We start from the raw sequence: 13,121 nt of genomic DNA on the forward strand, positions 1-13,121 counted from the left end.
AACATTGTGTTTTTAAAACCGTAGGAAAAATAATGTGGAATATCACAAAAATCTATTTAATCTTTCCCAAAACCCATTTCTTTCCATTTGAAATTTTCAACGTTATTTGTCAGAACAGGTCATTGATCTGAAAAACTTGTTTCTAGTGTCCAGATATGTTTTTGTTAGGGTCCTCCTCCTCCCTCCTTATACTTGACACATGGTCAAGATAATGAAGCCAGGTGGAAAAGGAGGTGTATTTTGGCAAAAAAAAAAAAAAAAAAAAAAAAAACCTGAATTAATTTACAAATTGAAATAATACCTCAGCATTCCTTATTTATATTAAGATATTTACGTTACCAAGCATTCTCACATGTCTTGTTTATTTGGTACTATAGGATAGGTATGCACATTCTAAAATCTAGAGCTTTATTCTTCTAAAAAATAGAAAAGATCACTAGGCTTAGCCCCAGGTAAAATTCTGAAATAGACTCAGATTTGTTGCCTCTGACTATTCCCTTTATTTTTTTTTTAACCATTTCCCTCTCTGAGCCCCTCTCTCTCTTCCTCAGGTAGCCCATGGTGTAATTCTATTAACTTCTCTCTTTAGAAAATAAAGTACATAAAACAGTTATTCACAATGGGCGTCTCATATCTCAGGATAATTTGTATTTTGAAAGAAAGTAAGAACTAAAACCAAAGCAACCAGCCCCTAATAGGAAATTATGGAGATCACTGAGGGAGGCATTTTCAGTTGCTACTAAAATCGAAAGGTGATTGCTGTCAAGACTTCTCCAAAAGTCACCCGTGTCCCCGAAGGGAAGGGATGGCAATCAGCGTGTGTGTGTGTGTGTGTTACACTAAGCATGGATTTTGGAGACAGGCACATGCAGACTGGAAACTCTGCTTTGCCATGTAACACCTTAGGACTTTGTACAATTTTCTGAACCTCTCTCAACCTCAGCTTTCTTATCTGCAAAATGGGGCTAATGCCCAGTTCATAGGTATGTTGAAAGGCATATTACTGCCATATTGTATCCAATAAATGCTAATTCTCATACCACCTCTTCCCTTAATGGGGTTTCTGAGGTGGAAAAGTAATTTAAGTTTTATGAAAGGTTAGACAATAACACCACTAATAATTTCAGTCATGAGGTTATACAGGTGAATAAGCTCTTTACAGGTAATTTTTCCTAGGGAATGTTTCTTAGAAATGTCTCCAAATCAGGTCCCAGAGCTGCCTCACATCAGAATTCCTATGGGTATAGGGCACTCTATTCCAGATGTGAGAGGGAAACATATGACATAGCATCCTATCTTTTCCTCTGTCCACTCTTTTCCTAGCCTGTGAAGCCACTATTTTAGTTAACAACCACTTCTGCTTGGTATGTGGGTACACAGGAACAGAGTCTTGGCAGAGCTGTCCCTGCTGCATGGTTAATGGAAGGACAGATCACGCTTTTGAGCCAGTCAACATCATAGAGCCATAAATCATATGACCAATATTCTTGAGAAACCATCAGCATTACCCTAACCATCAAGCTGGTTTCAAATGTGTAACGTCTCACCAGCTGGTTCAATTTTCACCCATCTCTAGTTTTTCCTTAAGTCTTCAGGAAAGGTTTCAAAGCAATAACACCTCCCCCTCATGTCAAGTTCTATAGAGACAGAATTCCATGAACACAGAAGGCAGTTCAATAAAGGTAAGACTGCTGAATGAATCTAACTGTATTTTAATTTTGGTGGTAAAAATGCTTTGAGGTAGTTCATTTTTGTCACCCTCGATAAATTCTGATTAAAAGTTAAAGCTTTAGGAATGTAATGCCTCATATGTTCTGTAGAGTAAAATGAGGTACTTTACTGTGATGACCTTTTCAATATTCTGTCATTTGTTTGACTGATCCTGGAGCTCTCTTGCGTTTACAGTATCACTGACCTCCACAAAATGCACACAGAATAAATAGATAAACACACTAAACTCTGCAAGGGAAACTTGAAATGAGGGCACCCACACCACCATGTCAATCTAGCAGGTGAAGGGGGCTGTTGTCCTTTTTCCTGGTGTCAAGCATTTGGAGGTGAAGTTCAGCAGATAAGGCTTTTGCTGTTCTGAGAAGCAAGAAGAACAATCACATTCAAAAGATCCTGGAGAAGAGTTTTAGTGGCACTGTACACGGTACACACTGTATAGGCTTTCTCCTAACTTTCAGCATTTCATCAGCTGTCAGAATTTCCTGAGAGCTGAGACTTTTCACTGTGTATCAGCTAAAAGTATCTGTAATAAAAATAGCATTTATCAAGGTGTCTGATACTGAGGTGTCTGAGAATAACATGATCTAAATAAGAATATTACACAGTCCATGTGAGTCACGTAACAACTCTTTGAGATAAATGCCTTAATAATTTCCACTTTATAGCTGATGAATTTGGGGCTCAGACAAATTAGATAATTTTTCCTTACTTAAGTGGTAGAAATAGAATTCAAACCCAGGACATCTGACTTCATTCTCCATAGTGGCCATAAAAAAATGCACCAGGCCGGGCGCGGTGGCTCAAGCCTGTAATCCCAGCACTTTGGGAGGCCGAGGCAAGTGGATCACGAGGTCAAGAGATCGAGACCATCCTGGTCAACATGGTGAAACCCCCCTCTACTAAAAATACAAAAAATTAGCTGGGCATAGTGGCGCGTGCCTGTAATCCCAGCTACTCAGGAGCCTGAAGCAGGAGAATTGCCTGAACCCAGGAGATGGAGGTTGCGGTGAGCCGAGATCGCGCCATTACACTCCAGCCTGGGTAACAAGAGCGAAACTCCGTCTCAAAAAAAAAAAAAAAGCACCAGTCAGATTTCCTGCTGCAAAGAGCACAGTTGACTGAAAGCCCTAACTGCTGGTCTCTGGATCCATCCCTGCCTTTGCACTCTGGGCTGCCCCAAGCCAATGGCTGAGGGTTACTAGTGCTGGCCCCTTCCTGTTGGATGCAGAAATCCTCTAAAATGGGACTTTGGTGGAGAATCCCCTATCAACCCGTCCAAAATTTCTTAGAAGTATGCTGAGTTTGAGGTTCAATCCTCCTTCCTTCCCTTTTCTTTTCACAGATGTCTGAACTACATCATGATCATAAGGCTCTCCCTGCCTACTTGTGCACCTTCCTTTATCCTTCACAGCACTTTCTTCCAGTACATCTCTTGCACATCTAATTATGTCTTGGCAGCTGCTTCTTGGGGTACCCAAACAACACACTACTCCTGTGTTATTCTGGAGAGTGGCATAAAACTCTCTATCCTTGTTTGCTTACTCCAAGGGTCAAGTAAGAATTGCCAGTGACATTTTGGATTGGTGGAATATCTGTCATTGGAAGGTGTTCTGATGGTTTCAAACTATAATGTCCTTCATATCCATTCTCTCTTTTCATTCTTCTAGTGCAAAACATACAGGGTCTACAACTAAATACAAATTTTTTAGGTCTGTGGGACCACAGAAACCTGTTTGACTAAAGCTTGGTGACACAGTATGAATACAAAGAAAGCCCACCAAGTATCAGAAGAGCAACCCTGAGGGGTATTCTCAGTGGGTTTATATGAACACACTCAAGAGTACACCAAAGCTCATTCCCCAAACACCACACCAAAGTGCTCTGAAATAATTAGGAAAAAAATTAAGATAGTCCCTAACACATGATCATTCAACTTTACCGATTTTTTGACTTTATGATGGTGCAAAGCCATTCCGTTTCTCATTTTCAGCATGGTATTTGATACATTACATGAGCTAGTCGATGCTATCATAAAATAAGCTTTGCATTAGATTATTTTGCTCAACTGCAGGCTAATGTAAGAGTTCTGAACAGGCTTACAACAGACTAGGCTAAGCTATGATGATCAGTAGGTTAGGTGTATAAAATGCACCTTTGGCTTATGATATTTTCAACTTACAATGGGTTTATCAGGGTGTAACTCCATTATAAGTTGAGGATCATCTGTGGTTCAGCAGTCAGATACTAGGTATCTAGTAATCTGTGTAATTCCATCCTTTTGTTGGAAAGTCCCAATGCACAATAGAGTACTAAAGGCTCCTAGAGATCCTGTGGCAAGGAAACAGGTTTAAGTCCCCCTCTTTATTTGACAAAGAGCCTACTTTTAAACATCTCACAGAACTGGGAATCTGGAGATACTTTGATCTCTAGGTGCCCCTGCCTTTCTCTGACCCCAAACCTAGAATCTTTTAATTTTTATCCTCGAGGTGTTTTCTTGCATTTTTTGTATGTTTACCCTACTCTATAAGAGTGGTGGCTGAAAGGTTTTCTTGTTAATAAGAATTTGTCATTTGTTCAAAAAGAATTCACTATAATATCAGCATTTTGGGAGGCTGAGATGGGTGGATCATGAGGTCAGGAGTTCAAGACAAGCCTGGCCAAGATGATGAAACCCCGACTCTACTAAAAATACAAAAATTAGCTGGGTGCTGTGGCAGGTATCTGTAATCCTAGCTACTCAGGAGGCTGGGGCAGGAGAATCACTTGAACCCAGGTGGCACAGGTTACAGTGAGCTGAGATCATACCACTACATTCCAGCCTGGGCAACAGAGTGAGACTCTGTTAAAAAAAAATTCACTGAGAACTTTATTTAAAGTGCTGGACTACACTCTGTGGGAAGTAAACATGAACCTTGCCCCTGCCTTCTGGAGGGACATAGACCTAGAGATGGAAAGGTAAAGTGTGCAATAGATCATCAAACAGGGTTTGTTCCTGACAAGGGCCCAGGTGTTCTACCTCCAAACTATGAGGGAAGGCTTTGTGGAAAAGCCGTATTTGAGCTGGCCTTCCAGTGTCATCTTCCCTCCCTACAGTTCCATTTCACTTTCCACACGGAAAAGGCTAGGGTCAAAAGACAATGGCTTAAGTTCAAATGTATTTTTTACTCTGGCTTATTAAGTGGAGAAACCAAGCAATGTTTTGTTGTGCTTTACAATAATCAAATTAAACAAACAAAAAGGAGAAAGCTTCCAGCAGAAAGCATCATTACTTTTAATGATTGTAAAGTAACATGTGTATCAGTTTACTAGAGCTACTATAACAAAGTACCACAACCTGAATGGCTTAAAACAACAAAATTTATTTTCTTACAGTTTTGGAAACCAGAAATCTAAAATCAAGGTGTGGCAGGGCCATGCTGCCTCTGAAACCTATAGAGGCAAACCCTCCATCACCTCTTCCTGGATTCTGGAAGTGCCTGTCGATCCTTGGTATTCCTTTGCTTACAAATGTAGCCCTTTAATCCTCTACATTATCATGTGACATTCTCTCTTCATGTGGCTGTGTCTCTTCTCTTCTTAGGAGGACACAAGTCACATTGAATTAAGAGGCCCACTCTGCTTCAGCATGACCTCATTTTAACTGAATTAATTACATCTGCAAAGACTTTATTTCCAAATAAAGTCACACTCTGAGGTACTGAGGGTTAGGACTTCAATATATCTTTTTGGGGAACACAAGTCAACTAATAACAATATGCTCATTATAAAAAATTCACATGGTAATAGCAGAAAGGCACAAAGAATATAAAAATCACTTGCAGTGTTATTGATTGAGATAACCACTGTTATATGCCTCCATTTTTCTTTGCATATACACATATAAAGTACAACAATTATATATACAATTTTGTGTCTTGCTTTTCCTCAAGTTATATCCTGTACATCTTCCAATCAGTAAATAGATATCGTATATGTAATTGTTACCCAATAATTTATCTAACCCAGCTTCTACTGTCTACTTCTTAGCCTCATAAAAGAAATCCTCAAATGTTTATGTACTTATATATTTTATTTAATCATTTTTTGTTTACCCATCATTATTTTTTATCTCATTTCCCCACCTGCCAATAAAAGCAACTGAAATTTCTTGCTTCAGCAAGAATGTGTGTGTGTGTGTGTGTGTGTGTGTGTGTGTGTGTGTGTGTGTGTGTGTATTTAGAGAGAGAGAGAAGAGATATATTTTTATCTCTTTCACCCACAAGTCCCAGAGGGCTATTATCCTATGTTTGACATTTTTTTGTCAGTCATTTCAGAGTTGACTGTTCACAAGTCCTGGCCTATTATTTTGGATACCAGCACAGCCTACAAGGCAACCATAAGAATAAGAGAAACCCCTGTTACCTAAAAGACTCGAATACCAAAAATTGTCTAGTCAGATGATCAAGTTTCTCCTCTGGATGCTTTCTATTTTTTGTTTGTTTAATTTTCATGTTAACCCAAACAAAACATTGCTTGGTTTCTCCACCTAATAAGGTAGAGTAAGAAACATTTTTAAACTTAGGTCATTATCTTTTGAGCCTAAACCATGGCTTCTTAAATCTTGATTTACAAATTTCCTGAGGATCACAAAAATGCAGATTGTGATTCAGTAGGGCCTGAGTTACTTCTTTTCATGTACCATATAACAATTTTCAGTCAACAATGGACCATATATAGATACATATTTACGATAGTGGTCCCATAAGATTATAATGGAGTTGAAATATTCCTATTGCCTAGAGATGTTGCTCTAGCAGCATCACTGTAGCACAATGCATTACTCACATATTTGTGGTCGTCTGCCGGGAGGTATTCCAGAAGAAGGCATTGTTATCATAGGAGATGACAGTTTCTTGTGTGTTATTGCACCTGAAGACCTTCCAGTGGAAAGAATGTGGCGGTGGAAGACAGTGATATTGATGATCCTGACCCTGCACAGGTCTAGGCTAATGTGTGAGTTTGTATCTTTGTTTTTGTTTTGTTTGTTTTTGAGACAGGGTCTTGCTCTATGGCCCAGGCTGGAGTGCAGTGCGAGAGCTCAGCTCACTGCAACCTCTGCCTCCCAGGTTCAAGAAATCCTACCTCAGCCTCCCAAGTAGCTGAGACTACAGGCATGTGCCACTATGCCTGGCTAATATTTATATTTTTTTGTATTTTTTATTTGTATTTTGTATTTTATATTTATATTTTTTTGATTTCACCATGTTGTCCAGGCTGGTCTCAAACTCTTGGACTCCAGCAATCCACCTGCCTTGGCTTCCTAAAGTGCTGGGATTATAGTTGTGAGTCACCATGCCCAGCCATGTCTTAGTTTTTTTAAAAAAGTATAAAATATAAAAAAAGGAGAAAAAAATCTTATCGAAGATGGATAGAAAGAAAATATTTTTGTACAGCTGTACAACATGTTTGTGTTTTGAGCTGTCAGTACAAGAGTCAAAAGTAAAAAAAAAAACTAAAAAGTTGATGTAATAAAAAAGTTATAGTAAGCTTAGTAAGCTAAGGTTAATTTGTTACTGAAAAATTTTAAAAAATAAACTTAGTGTAGCCTAAGTATACACTGCTATATAAAGTCTGTAACAGTGTACAGTAATGTCCTACGCCTTCACATTTACTCACCACTCACTGACTCACCGACTCACCCAGAGCAACTTCTAGTCCTGCAAGTTCCACTCATAAGTGCCCTATGCAGGTAAAATTTTAAATCTGTGGCTGGGCACGGTGGCCCATGCCTTTACTCTCAGCACTTTAGGAGGCCGAGGTGAGCGGATCATAAGGTCAAGAGATCGAGACCATCCTGGTCAACATGGTGAAATCCCATCTCTACTAAAAATACAAAAATTAGCTGGGTGTGGTGGTGTGCACCTGTAGTCCCAGCTACTTGGGAGGTTGAGGAAGGAGAATTTCTTGAACACAGGAGGCGGAGGTTGCAGTGAGCCGAGATTGTGCCTCTGCACTCCAGCCTGGTGACAGAGCAAGACTCTGTCTCAAAAAAAAAAAAAATCTGTTAGATACATAACTACTTGCTATTGTGTTACAATTGCCTTCAGTATTCAGCACAGTAACCTGCTGTACTGGTTTGTAGCCTAGGAGCTATAGGTTACACCACATAGCTAGGTGTGTGTGTGGTAGGCTACTCCATCTAGGTTGATGTAAATACACTCTGATGTTTGCACAATGACAAAACTGCCTACCGATGCATTTTTCAGAAGGTATCCCTGTCATTAAGAGACACATGGGTATAGTTTCCAGGGAATACCTATGCCATTGGTCTATACGCTGTATTTGAATAGCAAGGGTCTAGTTTAAAGCACTGTTTAGGGAAAATTGTTGGCCCTTTATCTTAAGTTGAGTTGCCTGAAAAACAGATACTGAGACAGTGATTTCCCCATAGGAGGCTTACTTGGGAAGGCTCTTAGAACAACACAAGTAAAGGAGCAAAAGAAACAGGATTGGGCAACCTGTGAAATAGTTGCCACTGTCTCAGCTGCCCCTTCAGGAAGCTCTAGATCTGGGAGGTCCTTCAGTTGTCTTGAGATAGGGGGCTAGGCCTATGAAACCCCATATTAACCAGGCATGGAAGGTAGACTGCCCAGGGGAAGGCATGGTCCTTTCCATGGAGTAGTTCTCAAAGGTGGTTTGGCTGTGAGCAATGAGGAGCCAACACTCCTGCAAAGGGGGGCGAGTGAGCACCTCTGCCTGGAGGGGGATCTAGGTGAAGCCCCACAGTGTCTACTACTCTGGTGATAGCCCAGTGACCTAGGAATCCATGGTACTAGTTTCCATCTTAGTCCACATTTAGGACAGAATATGATAGACATTTCCTCAAACATTTCTGTTGTATTAATAAATTAAGCAATGTGTCTGCGGAGTGTGCCAGGCCCTAGAGGCAGTGATTCTAGGAACAATCACTTTGATTTTACAGAAAAAAAAACTCTGACCTAATTTGAAAGTTGCACATATCCTCCTATTTCAAGCAGGAATCCAGGAAAAATGTAAGGCCCTCAGGAAGGACCCTTGGCAGACACTTCATGGATTGTCCTCACAGAAATGAGAGCTAGGTGAGCTAATATTTAAACTTTCTTCACTTTTTTTCATTGTTTTTCTTTTTTGTTCCTGACTGGATAATTTCAAATGACCTGTCTTTGGGTTCACTAAGGATTCTGCTTGATCAAGACTGCTGTTGATCCTCTTTAGTGAATCTGTGCATTTTAGCTCCAAAATTTCTGTTTGGTTCTTTATAGAGCATCTGTCTGTTAAATTCTTATTTTGCTCATGCATTGTTCTCCTAATTACATTTAATTGTTTTTCTAGGTTATCCTTTACAGTGCTGAGTTTCTTTAAGATGATTATATTGAATTCTTTGTTGGATAATTCTTAGATAATTTTTTTGGGGGGACTGATTCCTAGACATTTTTTTCCATTTACTGATCCATGTTTCTCTGTAACTGTGCCTTATTACTTTGTTGTTGTGATTTTTGCATTTAAAAGAACAGCCAGCCCCCCACCCCACCCCCACCGCCAAAAAAAAAGGAAAGAAAAGGATGTGTGCCATCTAGTGGCAGTAACTAAAAGCACAGCCCAATGCTTAACTAAATATTTCCCTTTTCCTAGTCAGGGAACGGTTTTCAGCAGTGTTTTGCTACTTTTAGAAGTAGGTGTGGGAGTTCACTAAGGGAAATAAAATTACAATGTCTAGAGCTGGATAGCTGTGTAAGGAAACACATCAAATTGGATCCATTCTTTCTACACTGGATGAATTTCAAATTTAAGGACTGGTCGCGGTGGCTCACGCCTGTAATCCAGCACATCGGGAGGCTGAGGCAGGCAGATCACCTAAGGTCAGGAGTTCAAGACCAGCCTAGCCAGCATGGCGAAACCCCATCTCTACTAAAAATACAAAAATTAGCTGAGTGTGGTGGCATGCACCTCTAGTCTCAGCTGAGGAGGCTGAGGCAAGAGAATCATTTGAACCCAGGAGGTGAAGGTTGCAGTGAGTAGAGGTTGCACCACTGCACTCTAGCCTGGGTGACTGAATCTCAAAAATAAAAAAAGTTCTGAATTTAATATGGATCAGAGATCTAATATTAAAAAAGACGACATAGCAGTACTAGAAAATTAAGTGCTAGAATTCACAAGAGTGAATTCCTTTATAACTCAGGAGTGGGGAAAATACTATCTATGATCAGAATTCAGAAGCTTTAAGGGAAGAGATTACCCATAATTTAAACAAACAAAAAAGCAAAGTCTAAAAACAAAGTCAAAAAGTCTAAAAAAATATGCAACTTATATCATGAGAGGCTAATATTTAAAAAAGTCTCTAAATTTTTTAAAGACCATCCTGATAGAAAGTATGTGAAAGATAGACAATTTAAATAAAAAGTACAAATTGCCCTTAAACAGGTGAAAAGATTGATTTATTGCACTGCTTTCCATTTTAAAAGTTGCATTTACATTTTATTATTATTATTATTATTTTAGATGGAGTCTCCCTCTGTTACCCAGGCTGGAGTGCAGTGGCATGATCTCAGCTCACTGCAACCTCCACCTCCTGGGTTCAAGCGATTCTCCTGTCTCAGCCTCCTGAGCATCTGGGATACAGGCATGCATCACCATGCCCAGATAATTTTTGTATTTTTAGTAGAGATGGGGTTTCACCATGTTGGCCAGAATGGTCTCAAACTCCTGACCTCAGGTAATCCACCCCCCTTGGTCTCCCAAAGTGCTGGGATTACAGGCGTGAGCCACTGTGCCCCTCCTTATTTTGTATTTTAAACATGTTACACATTTATAGGGTTCCAAGTTTATATATAAAACAAGATATATTCAGAGAGGTTTAGCTTCCATTCCTGTCTTCTCCCTCATATGTTCTTGATCGTCTCCCCTTGTTTACCATTTGTATTAGATTGTGGTTTACCTTTCTATTGTTTATTTTTGAAAATAAGTAAGTTCCATTTGTATATGTATCTCTAACACCCCGTATACCAAAGGTTGCATTCTATGTACACTCTTTTGTGCCTTCCTTTTTCACTTCACTTCATAGTCATGTATCTTCCATATTCCTTAACAGCTTCATAATACTTTGTTGTATGCATACATCATTTGAAAACATGTTCCACCTCATTCACAAAAAGATATATACAAAACTATACTGAAAGCCAGGTGCAGTGGCTCATGCCTGTAATCTCAGCACTTTGGGAGGCAGGTGGATTGCTTGAGGTCAGGAGTTTGAGACCAGACTGGCCAACATGGGGAAACTCAGTCTCTACTAAAATTACCAAAATTAGCTGGGCGTGGTGGTGCTTGCCTGTGGTTGCAGCTACTCGGGAGGCTGAGGCAGGAGAGTCACTTCAACCCAGAGGCAGAGGTTGCAGTGATCCAAGATTGCACCACTGAACTCCTGCCTGGGCAACAGAGTGAGACTCTGTCTAAAAAAAAAACCTACCCCCCCAAAACAACTAATACTTTGATAACATTTCCCACCTATCCATTTAGCAAACATCTAGGAGTTTGACAATTCGTGCTATTGGAGAGGCTGCAGAGAAACAGGAAACACTGCTGGTGTGAATTCAAAATTGCACAACCCCAGGAAGGGGAATCTGGTAGTATTAAACAAAATAACATCTTCTTTTACGCTTTGACCCAACAATCCCATTTATAGAAATCTATGCTAAAAACCCACTGGCAAAAGCATGTTATATATGCACAAGGAACCTGTTGTAATAGCAAAAGACTGGGAATAGTCCACATATCACTAGTAAGGGCCTGGCTAAATAAACTACAGTAAATCCATATATAACCAAAAAGAAGAATTATGTCCAGTTCATTTAAAACATAGTATCTTGACTGTACATGCCTAGTTGGATACAGTTTTAGACAAAGAAAAGTACATGCAATGTTAAACTTATCTGTCTAATGTTAGCCATATCACTATTGTTATTCTGTTTTTAGTTATTTATCCCGTTATTGCTATTAGTTGGTATTATATACCTGTTAGGTAGATGAAGCAAATAAGCTTTATGTTAATATCATTAAGAACCAATATTTTCATTGCCTCCTTGTGTGTAGAAAACAAAGAACCAATAATTTCATCTCAAGAGAAAGGAGACAAAAACCAAAGAGCTCAGCTTTAAAAAAGGATTACGACATAGAAGACACAACATTTGAGATTGTCATGGGTCTTTACAAAAGGAAATTTGAGATGGCTAAAACCCAGAACAGTGTAGAGTCTAGGGAAGCGATGAAGCTAAAGAGAGTGTAAGCAATTTTTTTTTTTTTTTTTTTTTTGAGACAGAGTATCGCTCTGTCTCCAGGCGCCAGGTGCCAGGCTGGAGTGCAGCAGCGCGATCTCAGCTCACTGCAACCTCCGCCTCCCGGTTTCAAGCAATTCTCCTGCCTCAGCCTCCCGAGTAGCTGGGACCACAGGCGCGCACCACCATGCCCAGCTAATTTTTGTTACTTTTAGTAGAGACGGGGTTTCACCATGTTGGCCAGGATGGTCTGAATCTCTTGATGTTGTGATCCGCCCGCCTCGGCCTCCCAAAGTGCTGGGATTGTGTCTGAAGCAAGAAGAAAAGACAAGGAGTAGGTTCCGTTTCATCTCTGATACACCGTTTCTTGCTAAAATTGATGTTTCTTTCTGCAGGCATTTTCTTCCTGAATGATGGTCCCACTCAGCCATCCACCTACACTTTCTACCAAGTCAATTTATACTAATTCTTCAGATCAGTTAATCACTGGTACGTTTTCCCTCCCTAGTCAAGGATCTTTTATTATAGGCTATCGTAGAATCATATTCCCTTCCTTAGTGCCCTTCTCTCCATTGATAAGTGCCCCCGTTAATGTAATTACTTGATTAATAATATCTGCCTGGTTTTGCTCATCCTATAGCATATAGCAGGAGTTCAATAAATACTTGTTAAAGCAACAAATTTAACTTGCATTTTGTTCCCACCTCTTCACTCAGAGACTTTTCTTTGGATTAGGAAGGGTAAAATAGCCGAAGACTTGAACTCCAAAAGAAACAAAATGATTCTATACAAATGTTTCCTACTTAAAACTCTTTTCATTGGGCAAATATTCCTTTAGCCCCTGGCACTATTTGGTAATGGGAATACAGCAGTGTATATGGCAGATGAAGTTCTGCTGCTGCCCTTCCCAAGTTTACGTGGAGGTGAGATGTGGTGGTAGTAAATGTATACTATATTGTCTGTATTTAAATCCAGTCCATCTCTTCCGCCCTAAATCCCGCCTTGGGATATCTTGATGGGATCGCTGTTTCAGAATGCATAAGCAACTTAGGGCGTTTGCAGTAGTGCAGGTCAATAAGATAACCAAGCCCAGCAACGTCTGGA

Source organism: Callithrix jacchus, chromosome 8, assembly GCF_049354715.1.
Source record: "Callithrix jacchus isolate 240 chromosome 8, calJac240_pri, whole genome shotgun sequence".
NCBI lineage: Eukaryota > Metazoa > Chordata > Mammalia > Primates > Cebidae > Callithrix > Callithrix jacchus.